At 39.0% G+C, this 11,086-nt stretch overlaps 1 protein-coding gene across 7 annotated transcripts in view; it reads left to right on the forward strand.

The window, feature by feature from the left end:
* Nucleotides 1-9,275, forward strand: part of MSI2 (musashi RNA binding protein 2) — a 1,814,765-nt gene extending 1,805,490 nt beyond the window's left edge. For 4 of the 7 annotated variants that reach the window (XM_086954832.1, XM_086954836.1, XM_086954833.1 and 1 more), the window contains one exon: nucleotides 3,944-5,085. The gene's annotated coding sequence lies outside the window, so the exon portion shown is untranslated. Of the gene's footprint in view, nucleotides 1-3,943 lie in introns of all 7 variants that reach the window. The other 3 variants (XM_086954834.1, XM_086954839.1, XM_086954835.1) reach the window with 2 other exon arrangements.
* Nucleotides 9,276-11,086: the final 1,811 nt, after the last annotated feature.

An 11,086-nucleotide genomic window follows, 5' to 3' on the forward strand; every position in this document is an offset into this window, starting at 1 on the left:
CTACAAGTATAGCGGCCCTTTTCAGCAACGCTTGTACAAACGTTTGAAAAGTACAGCAGCCCCCCTGAGTAGGGCTAGAACAGACCCTTTGATAAAAGAACAGCCATGGGGATTACTGAACACATTGATGGTATTGCAACCCCCTGAGAAGAGCGCTTACTGACATGATGAAAGTAAATTAAAAAAAATAATTTTAACTGACCCACTCGAAATCTACCAACCCCCCCTCCCGCCCCCCCTCAAATAAATGTTTGTACATACCTCAATAAAGTATAGCAGCGCCACACCTCCCTTCGGAAGTTTGCATAAACCCACTCCAGAAAATCTTGTACCTTTCGAGTCAAGTGCCCGGCAGACCAGTTCATAAGAACACGCGCTGGCAAAGTGTCCCAAAAATGCCGAATTTTACATTCTGCAACATAGTCTGTGTAGAAATTATGTGATTTTGCTAATAATTCTGTGCCGTCTTTTGTAACTGTAAGTAGAACGGTTAAAAAAACAGAGGACGAGACCTACTGAAAAAAAACACCATAATTAAAAAGATGAAGATTTATTTCAAAAGTCAGCAGAGTTATTACACGATGCCGAATTCTTTAACAAGCGCGTGGAATAGGTTAAAAGGCTAAGGAATTGGGAAGTCGCCAGAAAAGTGGCGATAAAGTGCTCCTCTTTGTTTAAAAAGTATATAGAATTCCAAAATGATGTTTAAAAAATCGCCGAAGCGCTTCCTTTCTGTCTTGCCATTTGAGCAGTTGTCGCCTCGGTGCAAAGAGCTCAGCCGGTTCGAGAGGTCATCGGGTTAATGCACCTGTTTTAGAGATCTGTTTTAACCTGTAGGTCACTGGTTTTAATCCCTATAAAATTGGTCCTGTGTTAAAACCACACTTGTGGAGTCCGAGTACAGCAATGCGGACCATATGTTCTTAATCCTGTTAGAGAGTTTAGCAAATTAATGCACCTTTTATCGGGATATGTTACCCAGCAGGCATGCGTTCTAATCACAGTAAAATAGCTCAGTTGATATATGCATTTTCTGCATAGGGGGGTGTGGCTGTGAGCTTGAGTTTGGCCCTCAGGTTTCAGTCCCAGTAAGATATCACAGCAGTTTAATACACTTTCTCAAATTAGGGAGTGAGTGAGACCCTGCGAGTGACCGGATCCAGTGCCAGTAAGAAAGCGCTGTAGGTTAAAGCACCTGTTGTGTAGCTCTTTGTGCTATTTTCAGGTTGCATGAAAGTCTGGAACAATTTACCTCTCTTCTCGAGATTCGTGCAGAACCTAATCTTTTAAAATTCTGACAGTTTTTAAAAGCTCTTTTATTTAAACAATCTCCGAAAATCCCCATGGTTCTTACTGGCTGTAGTAATAATGATTTGACGACCCCCCCTCCCCCCTCACCCCCGAGAGATTTCAAATCAATATCACGTTTATAAGTCGCTTATATCAAACAGCAAACTATGAAGCTCCTTAAAGCCGTTCGTGGAAAATGGAGCTGTATAGATCAGGGGCAACTCATCATGTTACACTTTCACGACCGAGGAAATGAGCACAATTGTGCACTTCGAGTTTAATTTGAGTTCGTAATGAACATGTAACAGCTTTAAGCCCGACTATAATAGGGTCTTCTTAATAGGAGCTGCTGTAATCTGCCGCCAAACATGCCTAGTAGTATTGATGCGTATAAGAAAGTATGTGCACAGAATATTACCCAATGTACCAAGTACTTGCCTAGCGGGCTCGCCCTCGAGTGTACAGGACTGGAAAGGTGTTTTTTAGGGCTAGAGTGTAAACATTAACTTCTTGCCGAATAGAGGGGTTTACTTCCGTCTTCAAACGGATTCCCATATTAGAATAACCTACTACTGGTATTTGTATAACGCTGCGAAATCCGGATAGCAAGCGCTATGCACATATTATTAGTACCTAGAGCATTATCATTGTTACAATAAGTGCTAATCCCCCCCCACACACATAGAGGCTATTGTTACTCCACTGTTCCTTTTCACGTTTACTGATCGGTTATACAAGGGCAAAACATGGGCCATGTATATTCCCCTTACTGTTCTCGTTAAATGCCTGTTTAGATGTTTTGAGGCCAATTCACAAAGGTATGGCAGAATTTGTAAAAGAAAAAAACAAAAACTACAGATGTACAGCTTTACATACTCCAATCTGCCTTTGTGAACAGACCCCCTTAATAGCCCTGTGCGTAAAAATGTTGTCTATATGTAAAAATCCATTTTTAAATGTGCAACAATTTTAATTATGCACAATGATTGTTGCCCAGCAAGGTTCGCACTGTAAATCTACGTATACATGTACATGCGCATTTGTAATTATAAAAAAACTTAATGACCAAAAGCCGGCCATTTTAGGAGATAGCTGAATCAGTTTATTAGTGCCACCTTAACCCCTTTCGTGCTCCCGTTGGCCGTCGCGAACACTACCTGGCTGGTGCTGCGAACGGCCAACCGTCGACATGGCCCCGCCCACTTCTTAAGACACCCTCACTGCGCCGAAATAACGGCCGCGGTAAACGGGTTAATATGGCAACAGTGCCGCTGTACACGTCTTTGAACAAAAACCTCAACATTCCACCCATTCAATAGATATATTAAAAATTATCAAAGCAACTCAGCATAGTGACCCTCTATGACTGTACCTTCTGCCCCACCACCTACACCTGTGCTCTTGGGGCCTGCCAGGCTCCAACAACGCTCTTTTTGTTGGGTTGTTTGTGGTGTGAATTGACACCCAATTTCCTCCCCACAGCCCACTCCTCTTATCTACGTAATTAGACTCAGCCTTTCATCTGCCTAATGACACGCTAGAACTGTGCTATAAGATACCCATCTCCCGGGTAACAGGGTTCCTTCTTCCCCACAAACACACCCCTTTCAGACTGTGAAAGCTCATATTGGACAACACCCACCCCCATACACACACACACACGCGCACACACATACATCACCCGGCTCACAATAAGTTATAGGTCCAGGGGATGTTTGATGTGAGGGGCTTGGAGCTCCAGGTGACCCCACTTGGACTTTAAAAGCTAGAAAAATACATTTAGTCAAGCATTGCCGCGTCCCTGCTCCAGCCCCGGCCCTCAGTGGAACGCTTCAGCTGTTTCCTCATTTTCTTTCTCCTTAATTAAAAGGATAACGCCTCACTCCCTAGGAATTAATGACCGCCACAGGAGACTTGTGGGAGCGTGGGCTGAGGGCAGGGGCTGTGGAATACCTTAGCATCTGGGTAACGCTCGCCGCTTTCTTCTCATGAAAACCAAGTAACAGGCCCCACCCCTAATTTTATCTGAAACTGCTGCCTTAAGTGACAGCGTGGCCTTTGTGGTACAGAGTGCATTGCAGAAATGCTAAGCAAGTTGCAGCATAGCAGGTACAGTGACCAAAGTACATTCTTGAAAGGTCTGCAAGCTGTGAATCATCATAGACTAATGCCTCTATTAAACCAGCACAAGCGTGCGCCTTGCGTGGCAGCAGGGGGAGGGGGCCAGCGCGATTCCCTTACGGGAGCGTTCAGCAAGGCTCGATAATTGCGACCATATGGCGCCACCATATGACGCCGCGCGCTCCCGCAAGGGAATCGCCAGACGTGCACGCATTGCCACTGCAAGCAATGCAACGTGTGCAAGTTTTTTGCCCCCAAAGTTGTGCCAATGGCTAAAAGTCTTTCTCATAAGCAGCGCATGCGAGCTGCGCAAGCGAGACCTAAAAAAAGCATGAATACGTGTGAAATTGTGTTTAAAACAATCTAATCATTTAGTAATCACAAAATTGCTAGAAATTAAATGACCACTCCATATTTACTTCTTTGACAGCCTGTGATCTTTTGTGTTTGGGAGATGTAATGATTCTTTAATAAAGTACTTACATTCCACATTTACCTTTTTCATATTGTTTAATTTTTATCCCTCTCCTAGAGAATTGTTGGATCTCTGAGCAAGACTGCGTGAAGTTTTTGAGTGGTCCCATTGTTTAGACGATCTTGTCATCCTGCGATCACATCATCACCGATAAAATCTACACAACGAACTGGAGGTGGCACTGTATGGACTCCGATTGTTCTCCTCAAATCATCTCATGAACTTGCTGTGCTATATAAACAATGGCTTTTAAAATTGTTAATGTTATTCATGACTTAATTTCTATTATTGTTCTCAAGTAACACTCAAGCCCTTCCTGTCATTCATCTGGTTGGAATTGCATTTCTTGGAGATTGGGGGTGGAGGAGGGTAAACTTTGACATTGTTATCTTGTTTCATTTGCTCTGTTGTGTATAACGTTTAAATTTATCATAATATTGATGTTAGCAGTTTAGTTTTTCCTATTTTTTTTGTTTCTTTGTATGTGTATGTAGGCTTAAACAGTAACAACACTTGCAATCTTTGGTACACTTTATGAAACTTAAATGACTTATACATGTACAACATTTCAGGTGGAAATTTAGCACACACCGATTCAGAAGAAGAGAAATGTTACAAAGGAGGGAGGTGGGAAATATGCTGGAGTAAGGTTTCTATTTTGAATTGTTCAGTATGTCTGAGTAGCTTACTAACCTAATATATTTAGCAATTCTTTTTGTTTTGCAATGTCTGTCAACTTGATTATATCTATTTTCGGCAATAAGGTAAGGACTGCAATGTTTTTTTGAAGTCCTTTTTTCTATAAGTGCTTTTTTTGTTGAAAGAGGTGATATAAGGTTTTTTGAAAATTGTGAATTCTGAAAATATACTGTAAATAATATTCCATCAACTCCATGTAAACTATTATGAAAGAAAAATATTTTTGGTGTGGGTGTGGCCTAAGGCAGATGTGTACTACATGGAAGAAAATGTCAAAACTTGAAACATTTGCAGTCCATGGGCAACTGCGGAAGGCTTCCTCATTTCTTAGATTAACACTGTTTAGCTTGCTCTGTAGAAGTTATTGACCTGATAACTGTACTAGCGTCATACCAGCATAATTATCTAGTTTAAATCACGTGTGCACAGCTTAAAAGTCTAGTTATATTTTTTAAATTATTTTAAGTATGAAAGAAAAACTGCTTTTCCCAGACGGATTTAAAAAAAAAAATATTTAAATATTTAACATTTGAGACGCAACATTATTTTAAATTAGAACAATTTATTTGTCCAGTCATTTCAGCTTCTCGGTTTGTCCGCAAACCTTTTCTGGAGACCAGCTCCCTGGCATTATGCTCAGTCCCGGACATGCCATTTAGGAAGGCATTTTGAAGCTTGCATTTACCTAGAACCATCATTTCCTACATTAACAAACTAGGAAAATGAAAAGTAAATCCATTTTTTGAATACCTCAGTGCTACAGATATCATAGAGGCGATGAAAGATTAATTTATTGTAGATGTAAACATAATGTTAAACATATAAAACATCATTGCACTGTGACTGGTAGGGAAAACTGACAATTTCCTGTTTGCACATGTTTAATATTTGGCTGTTATATATATGGTCCTCTAATGGGGAAACTTATGAAGGATATATATATTTTTTAAATATGGGTATCTAATCCTTTGACCGTGAAATATACGACTTGGTGTAGGTGGCATTAAGAACATAATGTAGTGTGGATTTGTTTTGTCTGTTATTTTTAACATAATTATGCCAAGTTGTATTAATATTGAAAAAAAAACATTTTGTTTATAAACTTGGTACTTTAGGTACAGCCAGTTTGACACTGAATGCGAAATGAAATGACCGCTTCTGCACTCCAATAATTTTAAGTGTATTCTGACAGGTAGACCTTATGTAGACACTCAATAAATTTGATGAGAGCAAGAATCTTGACAAAAGCAACTTCATGCTAACCGAAAAGTAAAACCTTTTATAATTTTTGAAAATCATGCTTTCGTCTCTGAAGTCTTTTAGAAGACTTTTTTAGGTTTTACTTTTGTTGAGTTTCTTGTGTTATTTTTAAAGAACAACCAGGTTACGCAAAATGCTGGACGCTTTTTAAAGATGAAAAACTCGATCAAGAAATAAGTAAATACAATGAAATGGTTCTTTCAGAAAAAAACATAAAAAATAAAAATTAATAAAATTCCTTGAAATTCAATATTGAAAGCAGGGGATTTTTATATGAATATTTTGTCAATGTTGATGTACTGTAATTTCACTGTTTTATTTCATTCCCTGTCACCTCCTAGAATATTCTTTGTTGCTCATTCATTAATGTATCTTAATAGTGTATACAACAGCTATTTGTAAGCGTGCTGTCCTGATGCTAGTGTACTGACTTATTTTTCTCTTTCTCTTCTAGTATATATTGGTAGGTGTATTGTAATTAAGGTTTCAACATAGATATAGTTATTCAGATTTAGGACCAGTAAGGATAGAACTTTCTCTTATTTAAGAAAAATGCTTAAACTTTTTGGGGCAGTTTTTTTTCTTTCTTTTTTTTATATATATCTATATATTTTATTTTGTTGATCTGATGTGGTTTCAACTAACCAAAGGTCTCACAATGTTAAAATGCTGGCAAACTTTAAAAGCATTTTGTAAAACCCCACCCCTGACTTTAAAAAGGGGTGTGCCATACTACCTTAAATGCTAATGCTAGATATGCAAAACTGGATTTTTTTAATTTATTTTTTAAAAGAGGGAGGCATGGTATAATAAAATGATTTTACTAAGAGATAAAATATTTTTTTAAGAATGCTCAGAAGAAACTGATAATTTGTGTGAATATGTTTTAGATGTTTATATACCTTTTGAAAAGTCCCAGTGGCCCATAGCACAAATATTGTGGAACCTGGCATGTTTTTGATGTGGCTACCTAGACTAAGGTTCACTTTAGTCCCCCACTCATCTAGAAGTCCATCACTAACAATTTTGTAAATTATTTTAGCACAAAAGCTCCATATACACATTTATTTTTAATCAACGTCAAATGTAAGAGCAGAAAAGTGCCATACCTGAGCATTAAAGCATACCCATATAAGGTTTGTTACCGATTGGGTATACTAAAGATATTCCAGCCAGTACACCTTTCAGTCCCAAGTACTAAAAATAACTGTATACTCTTCTTCATCCTTGTTCTTTACAGCCACATAATGACATATATCACTACTTTTTTCATTATTATTTTGACATCTGTGTTAAACTGGTTTACAGTTTTATCCAGTGGAGGTTTATTCCTTGGCAACCTACACTATATTGTAATAAAGTATTACAGCCTACACTGACCAAAATTAACTTTTTGTAATGTATGCAGATGTATTACTTAACATCTGTTGGCTCGTATTTCTTCCAGTGCTTTATCTTGAGTTGGAGAGCATGCTTGAAAGTTTACATGTACTCTTTTAATGCAATATGTAAGACTTGTTCAGTAAGAATTGCTTTGTCCTCTACCTGTATTCTATCATTGGTCTTTAAAATTAATTTGAAGAGTATGGGTTTCTCATATTTCTGTTTCTGATCATGGTATTCCTTTTGTGGCTGCTTTTCCACAACATAAAGCATTTTTGAAGATCTAACAATGATTTTAAAGAGCTAATAGACATTGCATGATAAATCTAGAATTTTCCTGTATCCTAGGACTATTAATTACTACAGAAATTCTTAGGTATGGCATGCTCCTGTTAAACACTATCCCTGCTCTTGTGGGGCTATATTCTTAAGTAAAACATTGCTAGGGGCAATATCAGAATAATATTTGCTTTGGCAATTAAAATATTATGAGCAAGGTGGATCACTTAAAGCCCTCCTGCCTTGAATGAAAGGAAAAAAGCCAAAGCAAGCTGTAACCACTTGACTTGATTAAAATGAAGTGTGAGCTGTCTTTTGTTTCCTCTATTTCATATTGTTCATTTGCTTTTATTTTAACTTGTAGCTTGGACTTTAAGGTAGCATGGCTCGGTTGCTGTAAATTTATTTCTCGTTGTACAGCATTTTACAGCTGATGAATGTTACACATCTTGTTAGACTAGGTAAATCATGGGTTAATTCTAAGTAATAATGACCTGAAAGGTGTTCCAAACTTTGATTTTATTCTCGGTTTGTTTGGTTTGTTTGTTATATTCTATTCTGTTTTCCAGCTAGAAAACAACACCATTTTGCTGTTTAGGGTGAATGAGGGCTAGGGACTTAGCCACAAACAACAAGCACCTTTTTAAAATTGTTTTGCAATTTACAAATGCAACATAATCAGTAATAAAGCAATATTGGTTAACTACGTTTTTACTGAAGGTCATCCATTGTTTATGTATTGTGTATATATATTTACCGTGCAAAGTTGTTTACGAAAAAACACTAACTTGTATCTATCTTTAATGTACTCTGTGTTTAATAAAAAATAAATAGTTTTGGTTGGAAGTTTTAGAGGGTGCTTCCCCTCTGCCCCCTTGAATATGTTGCAGAAGCAAACTTATTATGTTAGTGGATGTTTGCACAGGGTTTATAGAGAGAGATTCTGATGAGACACTGGCAATTTTCATACAGTCCTGACATGCATAACATTGTGGCGCTTCATACATGTACAGACTCCAACCATTTAAACATGTGAACACTACACAAAGCGATTCTAAGTTAAAGCAATACTTCAATATACTGTAATAAGTTTTACCAAAAAACAAAATCACAAAAAGTTGTTTTTCCAAGTGAGCAGTCCGCATGTTGCAGATTAATCAGAATGTATTGTCTTTCGGCTGAATTTCATTATTTTTCCGATCAACAGGGTAGATCAAAGGTAAATGGGCATTGCCCATAATACCTGTATACTGTACATAGCACCAAGTGTGGGATCTGTGTGTCTTATTTTGATTGGTAGCGGCCTAGAATCCTTAATCTCACTATATATATATATATATTGTGTGGGCTCTACCCTCCCTCCGTGAAGAAGAGGATGCAGGTCAAAGCATTTCAGGATGGTTCTGTGTATCTCACTATGAAGAATATAAAACTATCAATGGCACTGTGGCAGACCTAGCCCTTACTTTTATACTTTAGTATGAACTGATGAGAACTTTGGTAGTGAATATTTTTTTTAAATATATACATATATATGTATCTATATATATATATATCAGCATCTTTCAGGTCTTTGTGTATGGCTTTCTAAAGCCTTATTGTAAATTACTATGTGGATGGGGGTCTCTCACATCATAGATGTGGAAAGTATAATTTTATATTTGTATTTTCAAATAAATAAGTTTGTGAAAGGTTTCCATCCTCTACTGTGGTCCAGAAATCAATGTGTTTGTCTGACAAAAAATAAAATAAATTGTTTTGAACAAGGCGTTATCTGTCCTTTATTTCAATCCCTGTAATTTTAAATCACAGCAGCATATCCAGGTGCGTTGCAATTCCTCTTTTTTGTTATAATTGAATGTTTTATGCTGAACATTTAAGAATGGGATACACCATTTTTGCTCAAGTGGTAAAAGATCTGCTTGTTGGGAGATCACCAGGGAAAGGACGAATGGAAACCATGACCTGTGGAACAAAGAATTGAAAAGAAGAATGTAGGGCTGGTGCAACAAGAACTCACCGGAAGATTCTTTTAATCAGTCTCTGTCAAAGGTTTAGTCTTTGTACCCTGGAGTCTAATCTGTAATTGTGTATGAATGAGTAAAATTTATAATGCGCAGACAATAACCCGAAGGTATCAAGGCGCCTAACAGAAAGAGGTCAAAAGAAAGATTGCTACTTCGCTACAGGTACGCTTGCGTAAAAAGGTGAGTTTTCTGGGCCCTTTTAAAAGCCTGAAGGGAAGGCAGTGATCTTATTTCCAGAGGAAGAGCATTCCACCACGTAGGGGCCAAGGTGGAAAAGGCCCTGCCACCCCATTTCGCTCTCCTGAAACGGGGGGTCGTTAGCAGAAGTCTACCGGAGGACCGTAGATTCCTGGTGGGGAAATAGCGGAACAGAATAGAGCCTAGACCAGAGGGGCTATTTCTGGCCAGAGCCTTGTATGTCAGGCATACGATCTTAAAATGGATCCGTCCCTCTACAGGGAGCAAGTGTAGCAGCTTTCTAGCTGCTGTGGCTGAGGAGCGCTTGAGAAGGTCCAAGACGAACCTGGCAGCGGCATTTTGGACTACCTGCAAGCGTTGTAGTAGGCTCTTTTTCAGGCCCGCATACAGCGCATTGCAGTAGCCTATTCTAGAGCCTATAAGAGCAACTGCTAGTTGTTTCCTGGCCTGAGGGGAGAGGTAGTTCCGAATCCATCTCAGGATATGGATAATGCCCCAGCAGGTGGAGATGGTACTACTAACCTGCTTGCTCATGTCAAGGGCAGGGTCTATCATTACCCCCAGATTCTTGGCGGAGGCAGTAGGGGTGGGACAGGCTCCTAGTGAATCTGGCCACCAAACAGAAGACCATACTTCCTCTTTCCCTCCGAACACCATCACCTCTGTCTTCTCTCCATTTAGTTTAAGCGAGTTTGTGATCATCCATTTGCCGACCGCCTCCATACAGGATCTAAAATTGTAGGCAGTCGGAGCGCTAGCATGGGAGAGAGAGACAAGGATCTGGGTGTCGTCAGCATAGGAAATTATCTCCATCCCATAAGATCTAATCAGCCAGGCAAGTGGGGTCACATAGATGTTAAAAAGGGTCGGACTTAAAGCCGATCCCTGAGGGACCCCACATTGCACAGGGAGTAATGGAGATAGATAATCCCCCAGCTTCACTCTTTGTACTCGGTGGGTGAGAAAAGACGTGAGAAGATCCAGGGCTGCTCCATGCACCCCAATCTCCCTCGGATAATGAAGCATAATGAGGTTTCCTTCCAAAGAAACACAAGTGTAGGAGGTGAAGAGTTAAGTGGAGGCTATTAATGGACATTACTTAGCATTGCTTTGATGCTGTCCTGTGGTAAGTTATAGGAAAAGGGCTGGACTAAGAGCGTAAAACAGTTCTAAAAATAAGTCTAAAGCCAGCCCCATGTTGCATTACTGCTGGTAAGAGAATTAGCAGGAGAGTTTTGCATCGAGACTCTTTCTTAATAAGGTTAAAACAGTTCAATATACAGCCCATCCTTCCACATGTGTTTTATGGGCAATTCTGAAGGGAATACTAGAGTACTATTCATCATCTTCAGCG

The sequence above is a fragment of the Lissotriton vulgaris genome, chromosome 2_1 (assembly GCF_964263255.1).
Source record: "Lissotriton vulgaris chromosome 2_1, aLisVul1.2, whole genome shotgun sequence".
Lineage (NCBI taxonomy): Eukaryota > Metazoa > Chordata > Amphibia > Caudata > Salamandridae > Lissotriton > Lissotriton vulgaris.